The sequence below is a fragment of the Meriones unguiculatus genome, chromosome X, assembly GCF_030254825.1.
Source record: "Meriones unguiculatus strain TT.TT164.6M chromosome X, Bangor_MerUng_6.1, whole genome shotgun sequence".
NCBI classification, from domain to species: domain Eukaryota; kingdom Metazoa; phylum Chordata; class Mammalia; order Rodentia; family Muridae; genus Meriones; species Meriones unguiculatus.
In genome coordinates this window covers 138,861,085-138,878,702 of record NC_083369.1, presented here as the reverse complement: position 1 = coordinate 138,878,702, position 17,618 = coordinate 138,861,085, and the positions used below count along the sequence as shown (strand labels likewise).

At 41.3% G+C, this 17,618-nt stretch overlaps 1 pseudogene; it reads left to right on the top strand.

Annotated features, from left to right (window-relative positions):
• Positions 1-5,855: 5,855 nt before the first annotated feature.
• LOC132650097 (large ribosomal subunit protein eL22-like) lies at positions 5,856-6,239 on the top strand (annotated as a pseudogene).
• The last annotated feature ends 11,379 nt before the right edge of the window (positions 6,240-17,618 follow it).

Sequence of the window (17,618 nt, the reverse complement as noted above, 5' to 3'; positions counted from 1 at the left end):
ATGCTGTGTACTATTTTTACATTAGGGATCTGTGCTATTTAAGTTTTAAGTTAACTTAGCACAACTAGAGTCACTTGGGAAGAAGGAACCTTAATTAAGAAAATAGATCCATAAGGTTGGTCTATAGGCAGATCTGTCAGGCATTTTCTTGATTCATGATTGATCTGGAAGGGCCTAGGACATGGTAGGTGGCTGTAACCCCTGACGAGGTAGCTTTGGTATATATAAAACATCAAGCTGTGCAAGCCAGTAAGCAGTGTTCCTCCATCAATTCTGCTTCAGATTCTGCCTTCAGGTTTCTTCTGTCTTAAATTCTTAATCTGACTTCGCTTCAGGCTAGAGTACAACCATAAGTTAAAACAAAGCCATTCCTCCCCGAGTTGCTTTTAGAAGAGTTGTTTTATCACAGTGGTAAAAACCCTAAGACACAATCCTAGATTTGTTGGGAGGCAGGGTTATGAAATTAGAAAAGGTACAGGATCGTGAAAGGGAAAATGAGATTGTAAGTGGAGAAGCAGAAGAGAAACTATCGAGAGAAGAGAACCAGTAGGAGGGGATGGGGAGTAAAGATGAAGCGTAGGGGAGGAGAAGCAACAAAAAGTATATAAAATGCTATAGCAATTACTTTGTGTATTAATGTAAAAATAAATATTAGATTAATGATGGTCAAACCAAAAACCCAGGTCAGAAGCACAGAAAATATAGTCAACAAAAATCATAAGAAAAATTTCAGAACCTAAAGGAGGTGTTTATCAAGGAACAAGAAGTATATCAAACACACACAAAAAAAAGACAGGACAAGAAGTTTCCCAAGATACATAATGACCAAAACATTAAATGTACAGAACAAAGAAAAATATTAAAGGCTGCAAGTGAAAAAGACCAAGTAACATATAAAAGCAGACCCATTAGAATAACATGTGACTCTGCAATGGAGACTCTAAAACCCAGAAGGGTCTGGACAGAGTTCTACAGACTGTAAGAGATCAAGGATGCCAGCCCAGAATACTATACTGTACTACTATACAGCAAAACTTTAATCACAATAGAGAAAAATCCATAATAAGAGGAAATTTAAATGGTATCTACCTAAAAATTCATATTGACAAACAGTGTTAGAAGAAACACTTCAATCTGAGGAGGTCAACCACACCCCCAAAGAACACAAGAGATAATCCCAAACTAGTAAATCAAAACAGGGGGAAAGTCCACACTATAACAACAAATTGTATTAGCCTACTCTTTGACCATTATTGAAGGACTCTTATAGTCTTAGTTGGCTTAATTAGTGTGGCTATCAGTAGCTATCTCTCTCTCGTGGATCACTTCACTTGCAGGGCCTCCTGGGATTTAGCACTGCTCTGAGCCTTCACAGCCAGGGAGAGGTTACAGGGAGTTACACCATGACAAATGGTCCAGGGCTCCACTGATTCCAGAGAGTTCTGAAATGACTGCTATGTGCCTGGGGATCAAAACAGAACCCTTCTGACACTATGTGGTAAATCTGTATACTCAGTTCAGTTCTGGTTCTGCTTGAGGATGACAAGCCCAAGAGGTGCCTTCTTAATAAGATGGCTAGTCCTTTTCTGGAGAGCCTTCTTCTGGATAAGAAGGTAAAACTTTGGGGGTGGGGGAGAGGCCTTTTCTGAATGGAGGGGGGTGCTGGTAAGGAGCTTTTGCCAATCTTCCAATACTAAGTTGGAACTCCAATATCAAAAGATACAGTTTTCTGGTTCTGCCTTTTATGAAAGATCTGGTTAGGTTTTGTTTGAAAGAATGGCAAGGCAGCTGTGTGAGAAATTGAATGCATACGGGCAAGTTTGGCCCATGGGTTTGCTTGCTTGCTTGCTTGCTTAGCTCCTGGTGTTTTTATTTTGTGTTTTTCTTCCACCCCGCCCCTCTTCTTTTGTTAGTCATGAGAACAGGAGGGCTGGGCTGCTTCCCACATTTGCTCTGATCTAATGAGAAAACTCTCCAAGGGGCTCCTGAAAGTTTCTCCAGATTCCACCACTTGGCAGCACCCTTTGTAAGCCATTGTTTGTTCGGTCTTTCATCTGCAAACTCCCCCAACTGTCTCCTTTCCCCTCCAAGATAGGAAATCTCTAGTCATACTAAACTGCTCCTGGGGTTGCCTTCTCCACTAGGCTTCTCACTTGCTCCCACAACACGGGACCTCTGACAAGTCTTCCGTGGGTTTGCCTTCTCTTCATTTCCACTGCTTCTGCATTGGCCCTGTGAAATCTTCTACTTCACTGAGTCGTTTAAATTTTCTTTTAATACAGGGGCTGCAAAATCTCAACTCTCATCCCTTTGAAGTATGATAAAAAAAAAAATTCTCCCAAGTATTTACAGAAGATTGGGTAAATAAAGTCCCATCCACGTAGAGAGAGGTTCCCATGTACAAACCTCATCGATCCAAACCTTTCAATGTCTACCTACAGGATTTTCTCTGTGTTTCAGTGTCCTGCCAGACACAGATGTTTCCAACAGCGCCAAAGCAGCTACAGGTGCTCAGCTCTGACCTCACGGACTTCCAAAAAGATACAGGTGTTCGCTCTGACCTTACAGACTTCCAACAAGCTGGACCTGCACCTTCCCTCCCAGCCATGGGTGTTCTCACAGACCTGGAAAAGCATCAAAGCAGCCTATTCTTCCTGGACTTAGTCGACATTTCAGCCTTTTGACCTCCCTGCAGCGCCCCCAGTGTCAGCAGGAAGTAGCCAGAAGAGAATCTATGCCTGTTATTCACTTGTTAACAAAAGGCTGAAATGGTGTGCTTCAGGACCAGGACAAGCAGCTCCAGGTTCTCCCAGTGTTCCCCAGTTCCTACCCGCTGCCTTGCATGGCTGGCAACTCTCTCTGTTGACAACCCTCTACCCTAAACCCTCTACCCTAAATTTTCCAGGGCAGAGACTTCGCTTATTCTTAACCTTAAAACCTGACCATTTGTTAATATAACTCTTCTCTCTCTCAACCTCTTGCATGACAACCAAGAGCTGCTTCCAATGAGCCTAAATTTATATACTTTTCTTACCTTATAAAAGGCAGCCCAAGCTCCCTATTTTTAATTATAGAAAAAGGGAGGAATGTTGGGACCAGTAAGCAGGCACTTCTATGGTCAGCCCCCAAGGGATCTAATAGACCGGTTATCAGGCATTTGTGAAGACACCCTGACCACCTGGAATTATCTGCACATGCCCTGAATCACCCTATAAGAGAACTGGAGCCCTCCCCTTTCTCTCTCTCTTCTTCCTCTTCCACTCTCTGGCTCTGTCTCTCTCTCTCTCCCTCTCTCTGTAACCCCCTTCCCCTAATAAACCTCCCACGTGGAACCAATCTCGTGGTGTGATTTGTGGACCCGCGTGTAACCTCCACAGGCGCACGTTTCCGCGCACATTTCCTAACACTTCTCCCAAGTATTTACAGAAGACTGAAAAGGTTTGTTCTCAAAGGCAAAGCTGTGTACATTTTCGGAGATTGGACCTCCTATGAAGATGGATGACCGTCCGTTGGTCCATAGACCAAGCCTTTGTAAAAATCAGTCTGGATCAAGGTCACAGGATCCCCAGGACACCCTGATGTATACTGACCAATGTTTGGCACTTGTTCAAAACTCACCCAGTTACCTTAAGATAGCACTGAGTCTATTGTTTTTGGTTTCTAAAAAATTCCTTCAACCTCAGGCTCCTCTATTTTTTCCCACCCTACTTTATCATTCTCTGCTCTCTGTTCCATCCCTACTTCACCTTCTGCATCTATAACTCTGGTTTCCTCTCCCTTTCCCTCTGCAACTATCACAATGCTTCCTGATGGGGACATCTAGTCCTCCGCCTCTGCACTTCCTTTGATACCTTTGGTATCCTGCTTGAGAAAAACCCTCCCCCATGCACACACACCATCACCATGCTCCAGATTTGAATTAGGTCCCAGCTTCTGTCTTTCCCTTGCTAGAGGCCCACTCCCTCATGGAGGTAGGGTCAGAGATCTAGGGAAGGAGCACCATCCTTTCCTAATCTAAGTCCCTTTCTCTACTTCATATCTGTATAATGAGAAAACCACCCTTTCTCTTTTCTAACAAGCCTCAAGCCCTAACTGCACTCCTGGAATATTTCCTTCATAGAGTTCACCCACATTGAGATGATTGCCATCAACTTCTTCTGATTCTGTTTACTTCAGAGGAAAGGAAACATTGAAGCAGAGGCAAAAAAAAAAAAAGGCCTTTTCTTACTTCAGCCACTGGTACAGATTACCGAGACAGCTTTCCCTTGTAAGCGCCCTGATTGGGCACTTTCCACAATTTCTAGGCCCTTGAAATTCATCAGTGCCTTATGACTGGAATTTGGGGCACAGACTGAAAACCCACTAATTTGTCTAGGACTACTGAGGTTCTGCAGAGCCCAAAAGGGCTCACTGGAACATGCTGGTTAAATCCCCTTCAGGTTTCTCTCAGATTGTTATCTGGAGCTTTCTTTGTTCTCTGCTTGCTCTGTCCCCTCCATCTGGTCAGTTTTGTAGGGATTCAGGTATCTTTAGGGTATGGATAATATTGAAATATTGTTTTTTGCTATTCTACTTAATGAAAAATCTGGCTCTGGAGTTGGGTTGTGACCCTTCTTCTCCCACCCTTAAACTCTCCAAGGGGCTCCTGAAAGTTTCTCCAGATTCCACCTCTTGGCAGCACCCTTTGTAAGCCATTGTTTGTTTCGGTGTTTAAGTTTTCTCCAAAATCTCTGTTCTGGGTGAAAAGACCATATGACTCTAGGACCAAAAGAAAAAGAGCAAAACAGAGCAGCCCAAGAAAATACACTAGGTGATTTAAAACAGCTAAAAAATGTAGAGTATTCCCAATAGGAAATAGTTTTGCTTGTCTCACACTCCCTTTCTAGGTTTTATTTAGCTTTCTAAAACTTTTGCTAAAATATAAACTTATCTGGAGATTTTAAAGACTATTGTATATGCTTTCTGTACCTTAATCTGTTAGCTTATTGGATACAGTTAAAAATCTGTAAAGATGGGCTTGAGAGATGGCTCAGGGCTTAAGAGCACTGGCTGTTCTTTCAAAGGTCCTGAGTTCAATTCCCAGCAACCACATGGTGGCTCACAACCATCTATAGGGAGATCTGGTGCCCTCTTCTGGTGTGAAGGTGCACCTGCAGACAGAACATTGTATACATAATAAATAAATCTTAAAAAAAAAAACTTCGAAAAGAAAAAAAAATGATGACAACATTGTCTGAGTTCTTGGAGATGTCTGGTTTTTACAATCCTCTGTTTAATGGTCTCTAGGTTACAGATACTTGTATTATTCTGCAGCTTAATGACTTTATAAGAAAAAAAGTACTTATCAAGCTTTTCAGGTTGTCTGCCTCCATCTACACACATACACAAAATGCACATACAATAAAATAAAATCACTGTCTAAAATCTCTCAGCGATAACCCCAGATGGTCCTGCCTAAAATAATCAGAGCTGAGTGTGTTAAAAGTTAATATGCCTTCCAAGAGGGCAAAAGATAATCATGGTGAGTGGACATTTCCCTAAGCATCTAATCATTCCTCCCAGCTATTGTATGCTATCAGGCCCTAATGACATGATGACTCCCGTTTTGTGTTTGAAACAAAACAAAAAAAAAAAAAAAACAAGCAAACAAAAACTAGGGTCTACAGGATAAAGCTAAAAACCAAGAGTGGGTCCACTGCTTCAGCAATGGGAACACTGTCAAAACTCCACTTTGGAAATATTTCTTACAACAAATGATGAATTTATTCGATACTTTTATGTCTCCTGTTATTTACATTTTTTTAATCAAAAAAGGATTTCTATAAAAATTTGGGCTTTCTGCCTCCTCTGCTGCCATGGTGCCCTTGAAAAAACTTGTGGTTAAGGGGGGCAAAAAAAAAAGAAGTAAGTTTTGAAGTTCACCCTTGGCTGCACCCATCCTGTAGAAGATGGAATCATGGATGCTGCTAATTTTGAGCAGTTCCTCCAGGAGAGAATCAAGGTGAATGGGAAAGCTGGAAATCTTAGCAGAGAGGTTGTGATCATCAAACGGAGCAAAAGCAAGATCACTGTCACCTCTGAGGTACCTTTCTCCAAAAGGTATTTGAAATATCTCACCAAAAAGTATTTGAAGAAGAACAATCTTCTGGTTGTGTGTTGTCACTAACAGCAAAGAGAGTTATGAATTGCACTACTTCCAGATAAACCAGCATAAAGAGGAGGAGGAGGACAAGAATTAAGACACATTGGTCTGGAATGTTTTGTATTAATTCATAAATAAAATTTAGGAACAAAAATAATATAATATTATTTTTATAATAATATTATAATATAATATTATTTTATAATAATATTATAATATTATTTTATAAATAATATTATAATATAATATTAAAAATAAAAATAAAAATTAGGATGGTTAGATGTAATTATAGATGTCTAACTTTTTCATTTCTTCCCTCTTTCTTGGTTCTCCATTCAAGGGCATGGATATTGAAAGCTCTTGTTGAAATGTAAGCTTTCTTTCTCTCGGGATATGGAAAACTTGTTACAAAAATTTTAATAGTTAAAAGTCTGTATATAAATTCAGTGGCTGGCTCTTTGATCACCTCCCCCTGAGAGGGGTGCAGTCTTACCAGGTCACAGAGGAAGACAATGCAGTCACTCCTGATGAGACCTGATAGGCTAGATTTAGATGGAAGGGGAGGAGGATCTCCCCTATCAGTGGACTTGGGTAGGGGCATAGGAGAAAATGAGAGAGGGAGGGTGAGATTGGAAGGGGAGAGCTACAGCTGGGATACAAAGTGAATAAACTGTAATTAAATATAAAAAAATAAAAAATCTGTATATAGATATGCTTATATGTAACTGGAAATCAACTCTTTTTTTTTTTTTTTTTTTTTTTTTTTGACTAAGGAGGCAAAAACAGATCTCTTGTTAGGGTCTGGAATACACTGAAAGAACAACCCTAAGCTCGAGTAGTATGCAAACAACAAAAGGCATTTATTTCGCAGAGATCTGGTATGCAGGGATCACCATCCAGGCAGAATGTTGACCCCCAGATGAGCAAGTAAACCCTATTTAAGGTTAACTAGGGGAATTTCAGGAACAGTAAGGTCATCAACAGTTGTGATTAGCGCAGGTCAAAAAGAAGAGTACACATACATCAATGATTATCGATAGCTAGGGCTTGATTAGCGGTTTGGGACTCTCTAAACTGGTGCAAATGGCCCAAACTGGTAGGTGCCTATGGAGCCTACATGACTCTGAGCAGGGCTTAGGGCCTTCTCAGACCAGTACATAAGCAACCTTATCTCCCCAGGCTAAATGTTCTGGCCGAGCTCCTTTCTGTGGTTTTTCCTGCAACTGAAGTTTCTTTTTCTGAGGAACGGAAAACAACTTAGTCCTGTTCTAGCTCAGCAAGAAAATGAAGCCTGTCACAAAGTCAGCCAGGCTTATTGAGCCAGGCCCTCTTTCTCTAACATATTTTAAATCGGGGTAAATTTTTATATGATGATTTTTTTCTAAAAATAAAAATTTTAAGTAAAAAAAACAATAAATGTCTAATAAATAAAATATATTTGATAAATAAGGTTTATAAATTGTGAAGGTCTACTCAGCTTAACAAAAATTGACTTAAAGGTTGTGATGGTGAACATTATGTTTAAAGTTTAAATTACTGTACTTAAGATATCTGTAAGTCCTCTCCATGCATGGACCTTGGTTGGTGCATCAGTTTCTCCAGATTTGGGCTCAGATTTGTTGACTATGTTGGTCTCCTGTCCCCTCCAGGTCATTCTATTCTCCCCCCCCAAAAAAAATCTTTCATAAGACTCCCTATGCTCTGTCCAAAGTTTGGCTGTGGAGAGGACTTAGATCCCCTGCTCAGATATATCCCATAGGCAGCTCAGTGTCCATGTGGGTTCCCTAATAAGGAGAGCAGGGGCTGTCTCTGACATGGACTGTGTTGCCCACTGTTTGATCACTTCCCCCTGGTGAGGTGGACTTGCCAAGCCACAGAGGAAGAGGATGCAGGCAGTCTTGATAAGACTTGATAGGCTAGAGTCAGATGGTAGGGGAAGAGGGCCCCCTTTCTAAGGATTACGGGAAGAAAATAGAGGGGAAGAAAGATGGAGGGTTGGACCAGGAAGAGATGAGGGAGGGCCCTAAAATAGGAATTAAAAAAATAAATTTAATTATATAAATATAAAAAGAGATCTACAAAACAAAAATGCCTCTAGCATGTAAGACTCTAGCTTGTAGAAACTATCCTGTCAGTCCACTTCCCCTTTTTCCAGAATACTTGGGCTATTCTTAATACTGCTTATTCTCACCAGTCTTTTAAAATTTTAACTGCCTCTGCTAGTCTTGCAAGATAATGGGTCACAAAGGTAACCACTAGTTCTGCTTATATACAAAATGTTTTCTTGTTTGAGATAACGGATGTATCTGTAAGGCATCTGTTACTAAAGGTAAGCTCTGTTGGCAGGTAGGCAGGCTGAATGTTAACTCAACCTCTAACACTGTAACCTTGGAGTTTTTGTTTTCATAAATTCTGGGGGTTAACAATAGCTTGTGGCTATATTTTGAGAATCTCCAGTCTCAGGCATTGTCCTGGCAAGTATCTAATAAAGTCTCTTTGTTAAAATTCACTGTTAAACTGGTAAATTTCTGAATGACCTTAGACCCATAACATAACAAGCCTCTTGTCTTTGTTAAACTTGTTAAGCTTTTGTTATTTGGATAAACTGAGTCATGCAAAACAAACAAAAAAAAAACCTGTAATATTCTGTAATGGTGCACTATAAAAGAATCAGGAAAACAAACAGGTTTCCAGTCTCTCTAAGGGCTGTATTTATGGATTTCTAAGGTTCTCTCTCCCTCTATGGACTGCATTTGTGGTTTAAATTTTTATTTTGCTGCTAGTTATTTTTAAATTAAAATTCAATTCAAATTTCTAAGACTAAAATTTGACAAGGAAAAAAAACTGTGAAATCCTAATTCTGCCAAGAACACATCAAAGATATCATCCACCATGACCAAGTAGGCTTCATTCCAGGCATGCAGGAGTGGTCCATTATATGGAAATCCATCAATATAATACACCATATAAACAAACTAATGGAGAAAAACCACACGATCATCTCCTTAGATGCAGAAAAAGCATTTGACAAAATCCAACACCCATTCATGTTTAAAGTCTTGGAGAGATCAGGGATACAAGGCACACACCTAAACAGGGTAAAGGCAATGTACAGCAAGTTTATAGCTAACACCAAACTAAATGGAGAGAAACTTAAATCAATCCCACCGAAATTAGGGACAAGGCAAGGCTGCCACTCTCTCCATATCTCTCCAACATAGTATTTGAAGTCCTAGCTAGAGCAAAGAGACAATTAAAGGAGATCAAGGGGATACAAATTGGAAAGAAAAAAGTTCAAGTTTCACTATTTGCAGAAGATATGACAGTATACATGAGTGACTCCAAAAATTCAACCACAGAACTCCTTCAGCTAATAAACACCTTCAGCAAAGTGGCTGGATACAAAATTAACTCAAAAAAAAAAAAAAAAAAGCTCTCCTGTATATGAAAGACAAAAGGGCTGAGAAAGAAATTAGCGACACAACAGCCTTTACAATAGCCACTAATAACATAAAGTATCTTGGTGTGACTCTAACCAAACAAGTGAAAGACCTATTCCAAAAAAACTTCAAGTCTCTGAAGAAAGAAATTGAAGAAGATATCAGAAAATGGAAAGATCTTCCGTGCTCATGGATCAGTAGGATTAACATAGTGAAAATGGCCATTCTGCCAAAAGCAATTTACAGATCCAATGAAAATCCCATCAAAATACCAACAAAATTCTTTACAGACCTTGAAAGAAAAATTATCAACTTCATATAGAGAGACAAAAAAATCCAGAATTGTCAAAACGATCCTGTGCAACAAGAGATTGTCTGGAGGTATCTCCATCCCTGATCTCAAGCTGTACTACAGAGCAGTAGTAATAAAAACTACATGGTATTGGCATAAAACAGAATGGTGGATCAATGGACTCAAAGAGAAGACCCAGAAATAAACCCACACACTTATGGATACTTGATTGTGGCAAGCCGTGGCTATTAGGCTATTAAGTTGCCGAGCCTAAAAGATGGCGCCCGCGGGATGTACTGACTGCTGATAAACAAGTCCATGTTTGGTCAAGGCAAGCGTGGCACTGGCCCATTGGCTGCCTGCTGCAGGTCTGATGAGTGAGCGTGGTTGGCTGTGATTGGTTGATGTGGTTGCCTATATAATTGGGAAGGGCCCGGGGTACTGGGGGAGAAGAAGCTTACAAAGGCCTGAATAAACTGCTTGAGGAAGAGCTGGTGGTTGCGTCTTCCTTGCTGGTCGAGGCGGTCTCGACAAGTGGTGGCCCATATATGGGGAACCTCCGCTATCTCCCCCACCAGAAAGGCTCAGAACCTCAAGTAGTCAGGGAATGTCGATGTGGTAAGTCTACAAAGGGCTTACAACCCCAGGAAATTGGGGAAGGTCCTCGGTACATAGAGCCTATTTTAGGTTGCCAGGAAGTAGGCACTAATCGAGCTGAATCTGGCTCAAACTTTAGGTTGCCAGGAAGCAGGCATTAGCCGAGCCGAATCTGGCTCAAAAGTGAAACCATGGACGACTCCTCTTCGCACTCAATTTTTTTGGCTCTTAACGAGCTGCTTCGTTCTAAGAATTTAAAGATTAAGAAAAACACCTTAGAAAGATTTCTAAAGGAGTGCGATACCGTTGCACCGTGGTTCGCAGTCTCCGGGAATCTTACGGTCTCTTCGTGGGAGAAACTAGGAAAAGATTTAGACTTTGCTTTTGAACAGGGAACCCTTAAAGGTGGCGTAAGACCTATCTGGAAACTGGTAAGGGGCTGTCTAGAAGACCAGCGGTGTAGTGAGGCAGTAGAAAATGGACAGGCCGCTTTAGGGATGTTACAGGAGGAGAGATCGGAACAGGTGGCCAGTGAGAAGGGAAGTAAGAATAAGAATAAACTATATCCCAGTCTCACAGAATTGGACGACTCAGAGTCTACAGACTCAGAGGAAGAACTACAGGCTCTCATAGAGCAGATGGAGAGAACAAAGTTACGAAAGAGGGAGAAAAAGAAGGAGAAGGGAAATCCCGAGAGGGAGGAGTGTTGCGAGCCTCCTTCTTGTCAAGTAGTGCCGTCCGCACCCCCTCCTTACGCAGAAGGAAAGAATGGCAGCTCGGGGCGCTCCTTTTGTCCAGGAACCTGGAGGGCAGTGAGGACAGAATTAAGGTTGTCTTTCCCAGTGTTTCAAGACCCACAAGGAAATAGATATGAAGAACCTCTAGACTTTAAGGTGATCAAGTCCTTAGCTGAATCTGTAAGAGCTTATGGGATCACGGCCTCTTTTACTGTGGCACAGCTGGAAGCCCTAAACAGACACTGTCTGACTCCTAGTGATTGGGGTGGGCTAGCTCGAGCTTGCCTAAGCCCAGGCCAGTACTTAGATTGGAGAGCCTTTCTAATTGAGTACGCCACTGAACAAGCTGCAGCTAATCAAGCGGCCGGGAATCCGGCATGGGATAGAGATATGCTGCTCAGGCAGGGTCGTTTTGCCAATCAGCAGACAGGATACCCAATACAAGTTTATAAACAAATCAATAAGATTGGGATAAAGGCGTGGAAATCCCTGCCTAATAGAGGGGAAGTGAGTGGCAACCTTACTAAGATCTTACAGGGCCCCATGGAGCCGTTTTCGGACTTTGTTGCTCGTATGGTTGAAGCTGCAGGCAGAATTTTTGGGGACCCAGATGCAGCTATGCCTTTGATTAAACAACTTGTCTATGAGCAATGTACCAAGGAATGTAGGGCTGCCATAACACCTTACAAAGGTAAAGGATTGGAGGCATGGATGAAGGTCTGCAGAGAACTCGGAGGGCCTCTGACTAATGCTGGCTTAGCAGCTGCAGTTCAAGTGCTCACAGGTGTGGGCATGCAGAGAGGGTTTCCAGATTGCCTACACCCTCAAGGTGCCTGGTGGGGAGCCTATCACAAGTCACATGTGGTGGGCACAGCAGGTGAGTAGATGCAAGAACAGATAGATACTCTCTGGCAGTTTGCTCAATTAGGTTGTGAATGAAAGTACCCAGGGTTATGTGTAACCTCAGTTCAATTTCATAATTTCACCAAAGCTGCTAACCTGTCTAAGATCTTATCTCAACAGTTACTCAGCAATTGGTCTCAGGATTTTGAACGCCTCCTTAGAGATTTGAGACTGGCCATTGTGACAGTGAATTTCCACTCATGTAGATCCTTCTATTGCCGGGAGCCTGACGTCCTGGATTTCTGCAACGTTTAGCCACCTGAAGGAAGGGGCAGGATTAGGGGTCTTGGCAACAATGATGTGTTGTGCTTGAGTGTTGTGTGTGTGGTTTATGTGCCATATGCAGCAATGTCAACGTCATGCCAAAGCCATGATTACACAAGCAGTAGAAGCCGGACAGTCCCCTCAAGTATGGCTCGATGCCATAAAGTAAGCTTATCATCACACTCGGGGTGCGAGGCTAAGCACTGCACGGAGAGTTAGCCTGTGAGCCGTTAGGCAGCTCTCTGAGAGGCACGTTTGATTGCATGGAGGTTTGTACCCTAGGCCCCTCCCCCTGGGATAAAAGGTACAGGACAGGTCTGGGTCAGTTACTGGTGATGGGCCTGTGGCTGACCTCAGTACATCGCCCCACATGTCTTGCACACCAGGGATCAAACCTCTACCTCTACCCGTTGTGTTCTGTTCTTTGCTTGCTTTAATAAAGAAGGGGGAACTGTGGCAAGCCATGGCTATTAGGCTATTAAGTTGCCGAGCCTAAAAGATGGCGCCTGCCGGATGTACTGACTGCTGATAAACAAGTCCATATTTGGTCAAGGCGAGTGTGGCACTGGCCCATTGGCTGCCTACTGCAGGTATGATGAGTGAGCATGGTTGGCTGTGATTGGCTGATGTGGTTGCCTATATAATTGGGAAGTGCCCAGGGTACGGGGGGGAGAGGAAGCTTACAAAGGCCTGAATAAACTGCTTGAGGAAGAGCTGGTGGTTGAGGCTTCCTTGCTGGTCGAGGCGGCCGCGACACTTGATTTTTGACAAAGAAACTAAAACAAAACAATGGAAAAAGACAGCATCTTCAACAAATGGTGCTGGTCTAACTGGATGTCTACATGGAGAAAAATTCAAATAGATCCAGATTGATCACCCTGCACAAAACTTACGTCTAAGTGGATCAAAGACCTCAACATAAAACCAGACACACTAAATCTGTTAGAAGAAAAAGTGGAGAATAGCCTAGAACTCATTGGCACAGGAGACAACTTCATGAACAGAATAACAGCAGCACAGGCTTTAAGAGCAACAACCAATAAATGTGACCTCATGAAACTGAAAAGCTTCTGTTTAAGCAAAGGACACTGTTTTCAGAACAAAACGACAGCCTACAGACTTGGAAAGGTTGTTCACCAACCTTATATTTGACAGAGGGCTAATATCCACAATATATAAAGAACTAAAGAAGTTAAAAAGCACAAATCAAGTAATCGAATTTAAAAATGGGGTACAGAGCTAAACAGAGAATTCTCTGGAGAGGAATATAAAATGGAAGAGAAACACTTAAAGAAATGCTCAACATCCGTAGTCATGAGGGAAATGCAAATCAAAACGACCCTGAGATTTCACCTTACACCCATAAGAATGGGTAAAATAAAAAACTCAAGTGACAATGCCTACTGGAGAGGATGTAGAGAAAGAGGAATCTTCCTCTGTTGCTGGTGGGAATGTAAACTTGTACAACCACTTTGGAAATCAATCTGGTGCTTTCTCAATTAGGAATAGTGCTTCCTCAAGATCCAGCCATACCACTCCTAGGCATATATCCAAAATATGCTCAAGTACACAACAAGGACATTTGTTTAACCATGTTTGTAACAGCTTTATTCGTAATAGCCAGAAGCTGGAAACAACCCAGATGTCCCTAAACTGAGGAATGGATACAGAAATGGTGGTACATTTACAAAAAGGAATACTACTCAGCAATTAGAAACAAGGAAATCATGAAATTTGCAGGCAAATGGTGGGATCTAGAAAAGATCATCCTGAGTGAGTTATCCCAGAAGCAGAAGGACACACACAGTATATACTCACTTATAAGTGCATATTAGACATATAATATAGCATAATCATACTAAAATCTGTACACCTAAAGAAGCTAATCAAGAAAGAGAACCCTGGGTAAGATGTTCAACCCTCCCTCAGAAAGACAAATAGAATGGACATTGGAAGAAGGAGAAAACAGGAAACAGGGCAGGAGCCTACCACAGAGGACCTCTGAAAGACTCTACCCAGCAGTATATCAAAGCAGATGCTGAGACTCATAGCCAAACTTTGGGCAGAGTTCAGGGAATCTTATGAAAGAAGGGGGAGATAGTAAGACCTGGAGAGTACAGGAGCTCCACAAGGAGAGCATCAGAACCAAAAAATCTTAGCACAAGTGTCTTTTGAGACTGATACTCCAACCAAGGACCATTCATGGATATAACCTAGAACTGCTCAGATGTAGCAGTTCAGTGTCCAAGTGGGTTCCCTAGTAAGGGGAACAGGGACTGTCTCTGACATGAACTCAGTGGCTAGCTCTTTGATCACCTCTCTCTGAGGGAAGAGTAGCCTTGCTAGGCCCAGAGGAGGACACTGAAGCCAGTCCTGATGAGACCTGACAAGGTAGGGTCAGATGGAAGGGGAGGAGGACATGCCCCAACAGTGGACTTGGAGAGGGGTATGGGAGGATATGAGGGAGGGAGAGTGGAGTTGGGTGGGATTGAGGGAGGGGGCTACTGCTGTGATAGAAAAGGAATAAACTGTAATTAATATAAAAATAAAATTTAATTCAAAAAATATATCAATAGAAGCTAAACAAAATAAAAAATAAGAAAAAAATCAGAATTCTATAATATATACTAAATTGTTGTAAACTGTTAAAGATAATTAAGACATAAAAATTAATGCTCAGTCGGCTTAGAAATGATCAAATTTTATTACATTCTCAAAACTGTTTATAGTCATTCTAAGTACAAATGTAATTCATTTTCAGAAACCAACTTGGAAGGAAAAGACTAATTTATACTTCCATTATATAATCTTTTGTATATATTGTTAGGTTAAACCTGAAACAAGTAAATAGAAAGAAAGTTTGTTTAAAACCAGGTATGATTAACAAATTAAATAATGGCCTTCAAACTCCTCAGAGAACTGCTGACTATGGCATTTAAAATGTTTAATTAAAAATAGCTAGATAAAATTGCAAACTCCTACAGGCCATCCTAAGGTTTCCTCCAAAGTAAAATGGCACACAACTCTACATGAATGATGATGATACTACCCTCTGGGAAAAGAACTACCCCATGACTTACTCACCACCAGGACCCTCCCTCTACTATGGACAAGCAGGACACTGAAGAATCAATCAACTGCCCTTTTTGCCTCACCAAATTAGGCAAGTCTCCCAAGTTCCTCATCCACAGGAACGTTTCTCAAATGTTCTAGGTCTGGTGGCCAAAGGCTGATGCTACCCTATATGACAGCCAAATAATTAATGCTGCCATTTGTGACCACTGAAGACTGAGGCTACCCTGACCTCTGACATCACTTTAGGAACTCTGCCCCTAACAAAAACATCAAGATTATTATGGAAGACCTTAGGGTAACTGTTCAGGTAGGGTAACTCTCTGCCATTTAAAGTGATACAGAGCTCATTTGGATTGCACTTCCTACTCACATTTATCCTTCTCAGATCTCTAATGGTGTTAAAGGCTAACTGTGGCTTTAACAATTTTAAGGGCTGCAAACACCCAGCCTCTCCCTCCACGTCTGCAGCTGCTTAGTCAGTCCATTTCATATGTAAATTCAGGCCTTGCTTTTTCTAGAGCTACTATGTCTTGTGAAAAAAAAAAAAGACTCATACAGTTTACCTTGCTGACAGACTTTATGCTAAAAACTTAAACTCACAAAACAGTTCAGCCACCTTTGTATCATTGTAGATAACTGGATAAAAAAATATTTCGAGTTTATAAAAGTTAGGAAGGCCTAGGAAAATTATTTAGAGTGCAAATTGTAAAGGTCTAAGGATATAAAAGTTAAAATAGCTTGTGAGGTTCTAAAAAAGGTAGTTTAGTGTATTTAACGCATGTTATGAAGGTCAGGCTATGAAAACTTAAGTTATGAGGATTTGGGGAAGTGACTTAAGATATGTAAATATAAGCTATAAAGGTCCAAAATGATTTAATGTATATAAAATTTTTAAAAAATTTTTTAAAATTTCTTTCCTTTTCACTATGCTATTGCTATACTGAGACTTCAAAAGTTCAGATTTTTCACATTAATCAATGAAATTCTGATAAGCTATTAATCTAGTAAAGCACTTACTACTATTATCATAATTACAAGCTCAATTTTTTAAGTTTTTTTCTCTCTCACAGGCCCTTTTACCTCTCAGAAGAGACACCGATTGGGGGAGGGAGGTTGTCATCTCTGGGACAAACTGAGACCTGTGACAGGATAGGCTCCTAGGAGAATATGGGAATGACTCTAGCTGAGATTCCTAACAGGGGACAAGATACATACTGAAGTGGCCACCTCCTAGCCAGGAAGGACTTCCAGTGGATGGTGGGGGACACTATCCCACCCACAAACTTTAGACCCAAAATTTATATGTGCAGGGATAAAGATGGAGCAGAGATTGAGAGAATAGCCAACCAATAACTGACTCACCTTGAGACCCACCGCATGGGAAAAAGCCAATCCCTGACACTATTAATGATACTCTGCTTTGCTTGCAGACAGTATTAGTATAACTGTCCTCTGAGAGGCTCCACCTAGCAGCAGATCAAAACAGATGCTGAGACTCACAGTCAAACATTAGGGGGAGCTTAGGGAGTCTTGTGGTAGAGGTGGGGGAAGGATAGAGGGACCTGGAGGGGACAAGAACTCTACAAGAAGACCAACAGAGTTAACTAATCTAGGCCCATGGGGCCTTACAGAGACTGAAACACTAACCAAAGAGCAAGCATGAACTGGACCTAGACCTCTTACACATATGTAGCTGATAGACAGCTTGGTATTTATATGGATTACCTAGTAAGGGGAGTGGGGGCTATCTCTGACATGGACTCTGATGCCCGCTCTTTGCGCCGCTGGAGGAGCTATCTTGTCTGGCCTCAGTGGAAGAGGATGCACTTAGTTCTGATACAATTTGATGTGCCAGGGTGGGGGTTTGTATGGGGAGGTCCTTTTATTCTGAAGAGGAGAAAGAAGGGAGGGTGGGAGGGACTGTGATTGGTATGTAAAGTGAATAAATAAAGTAAAAATAATAAAGTAAGGAAGATAACCCCCCAAAAAAAGAAAAAGAAAAAAATCAGAACTATCAAAAAATTTAAATTTATTTTGATTATCTTCTAAGTATTTACTCAAAAGTGCTTCTCCTTATATTGAAAATATCTCTGTTCAATTTATATGCATCCAATCCTCTAGAAAAAAAATGAAGGGTATTCATGCTTTTAGACCAGAGTCATATTTTA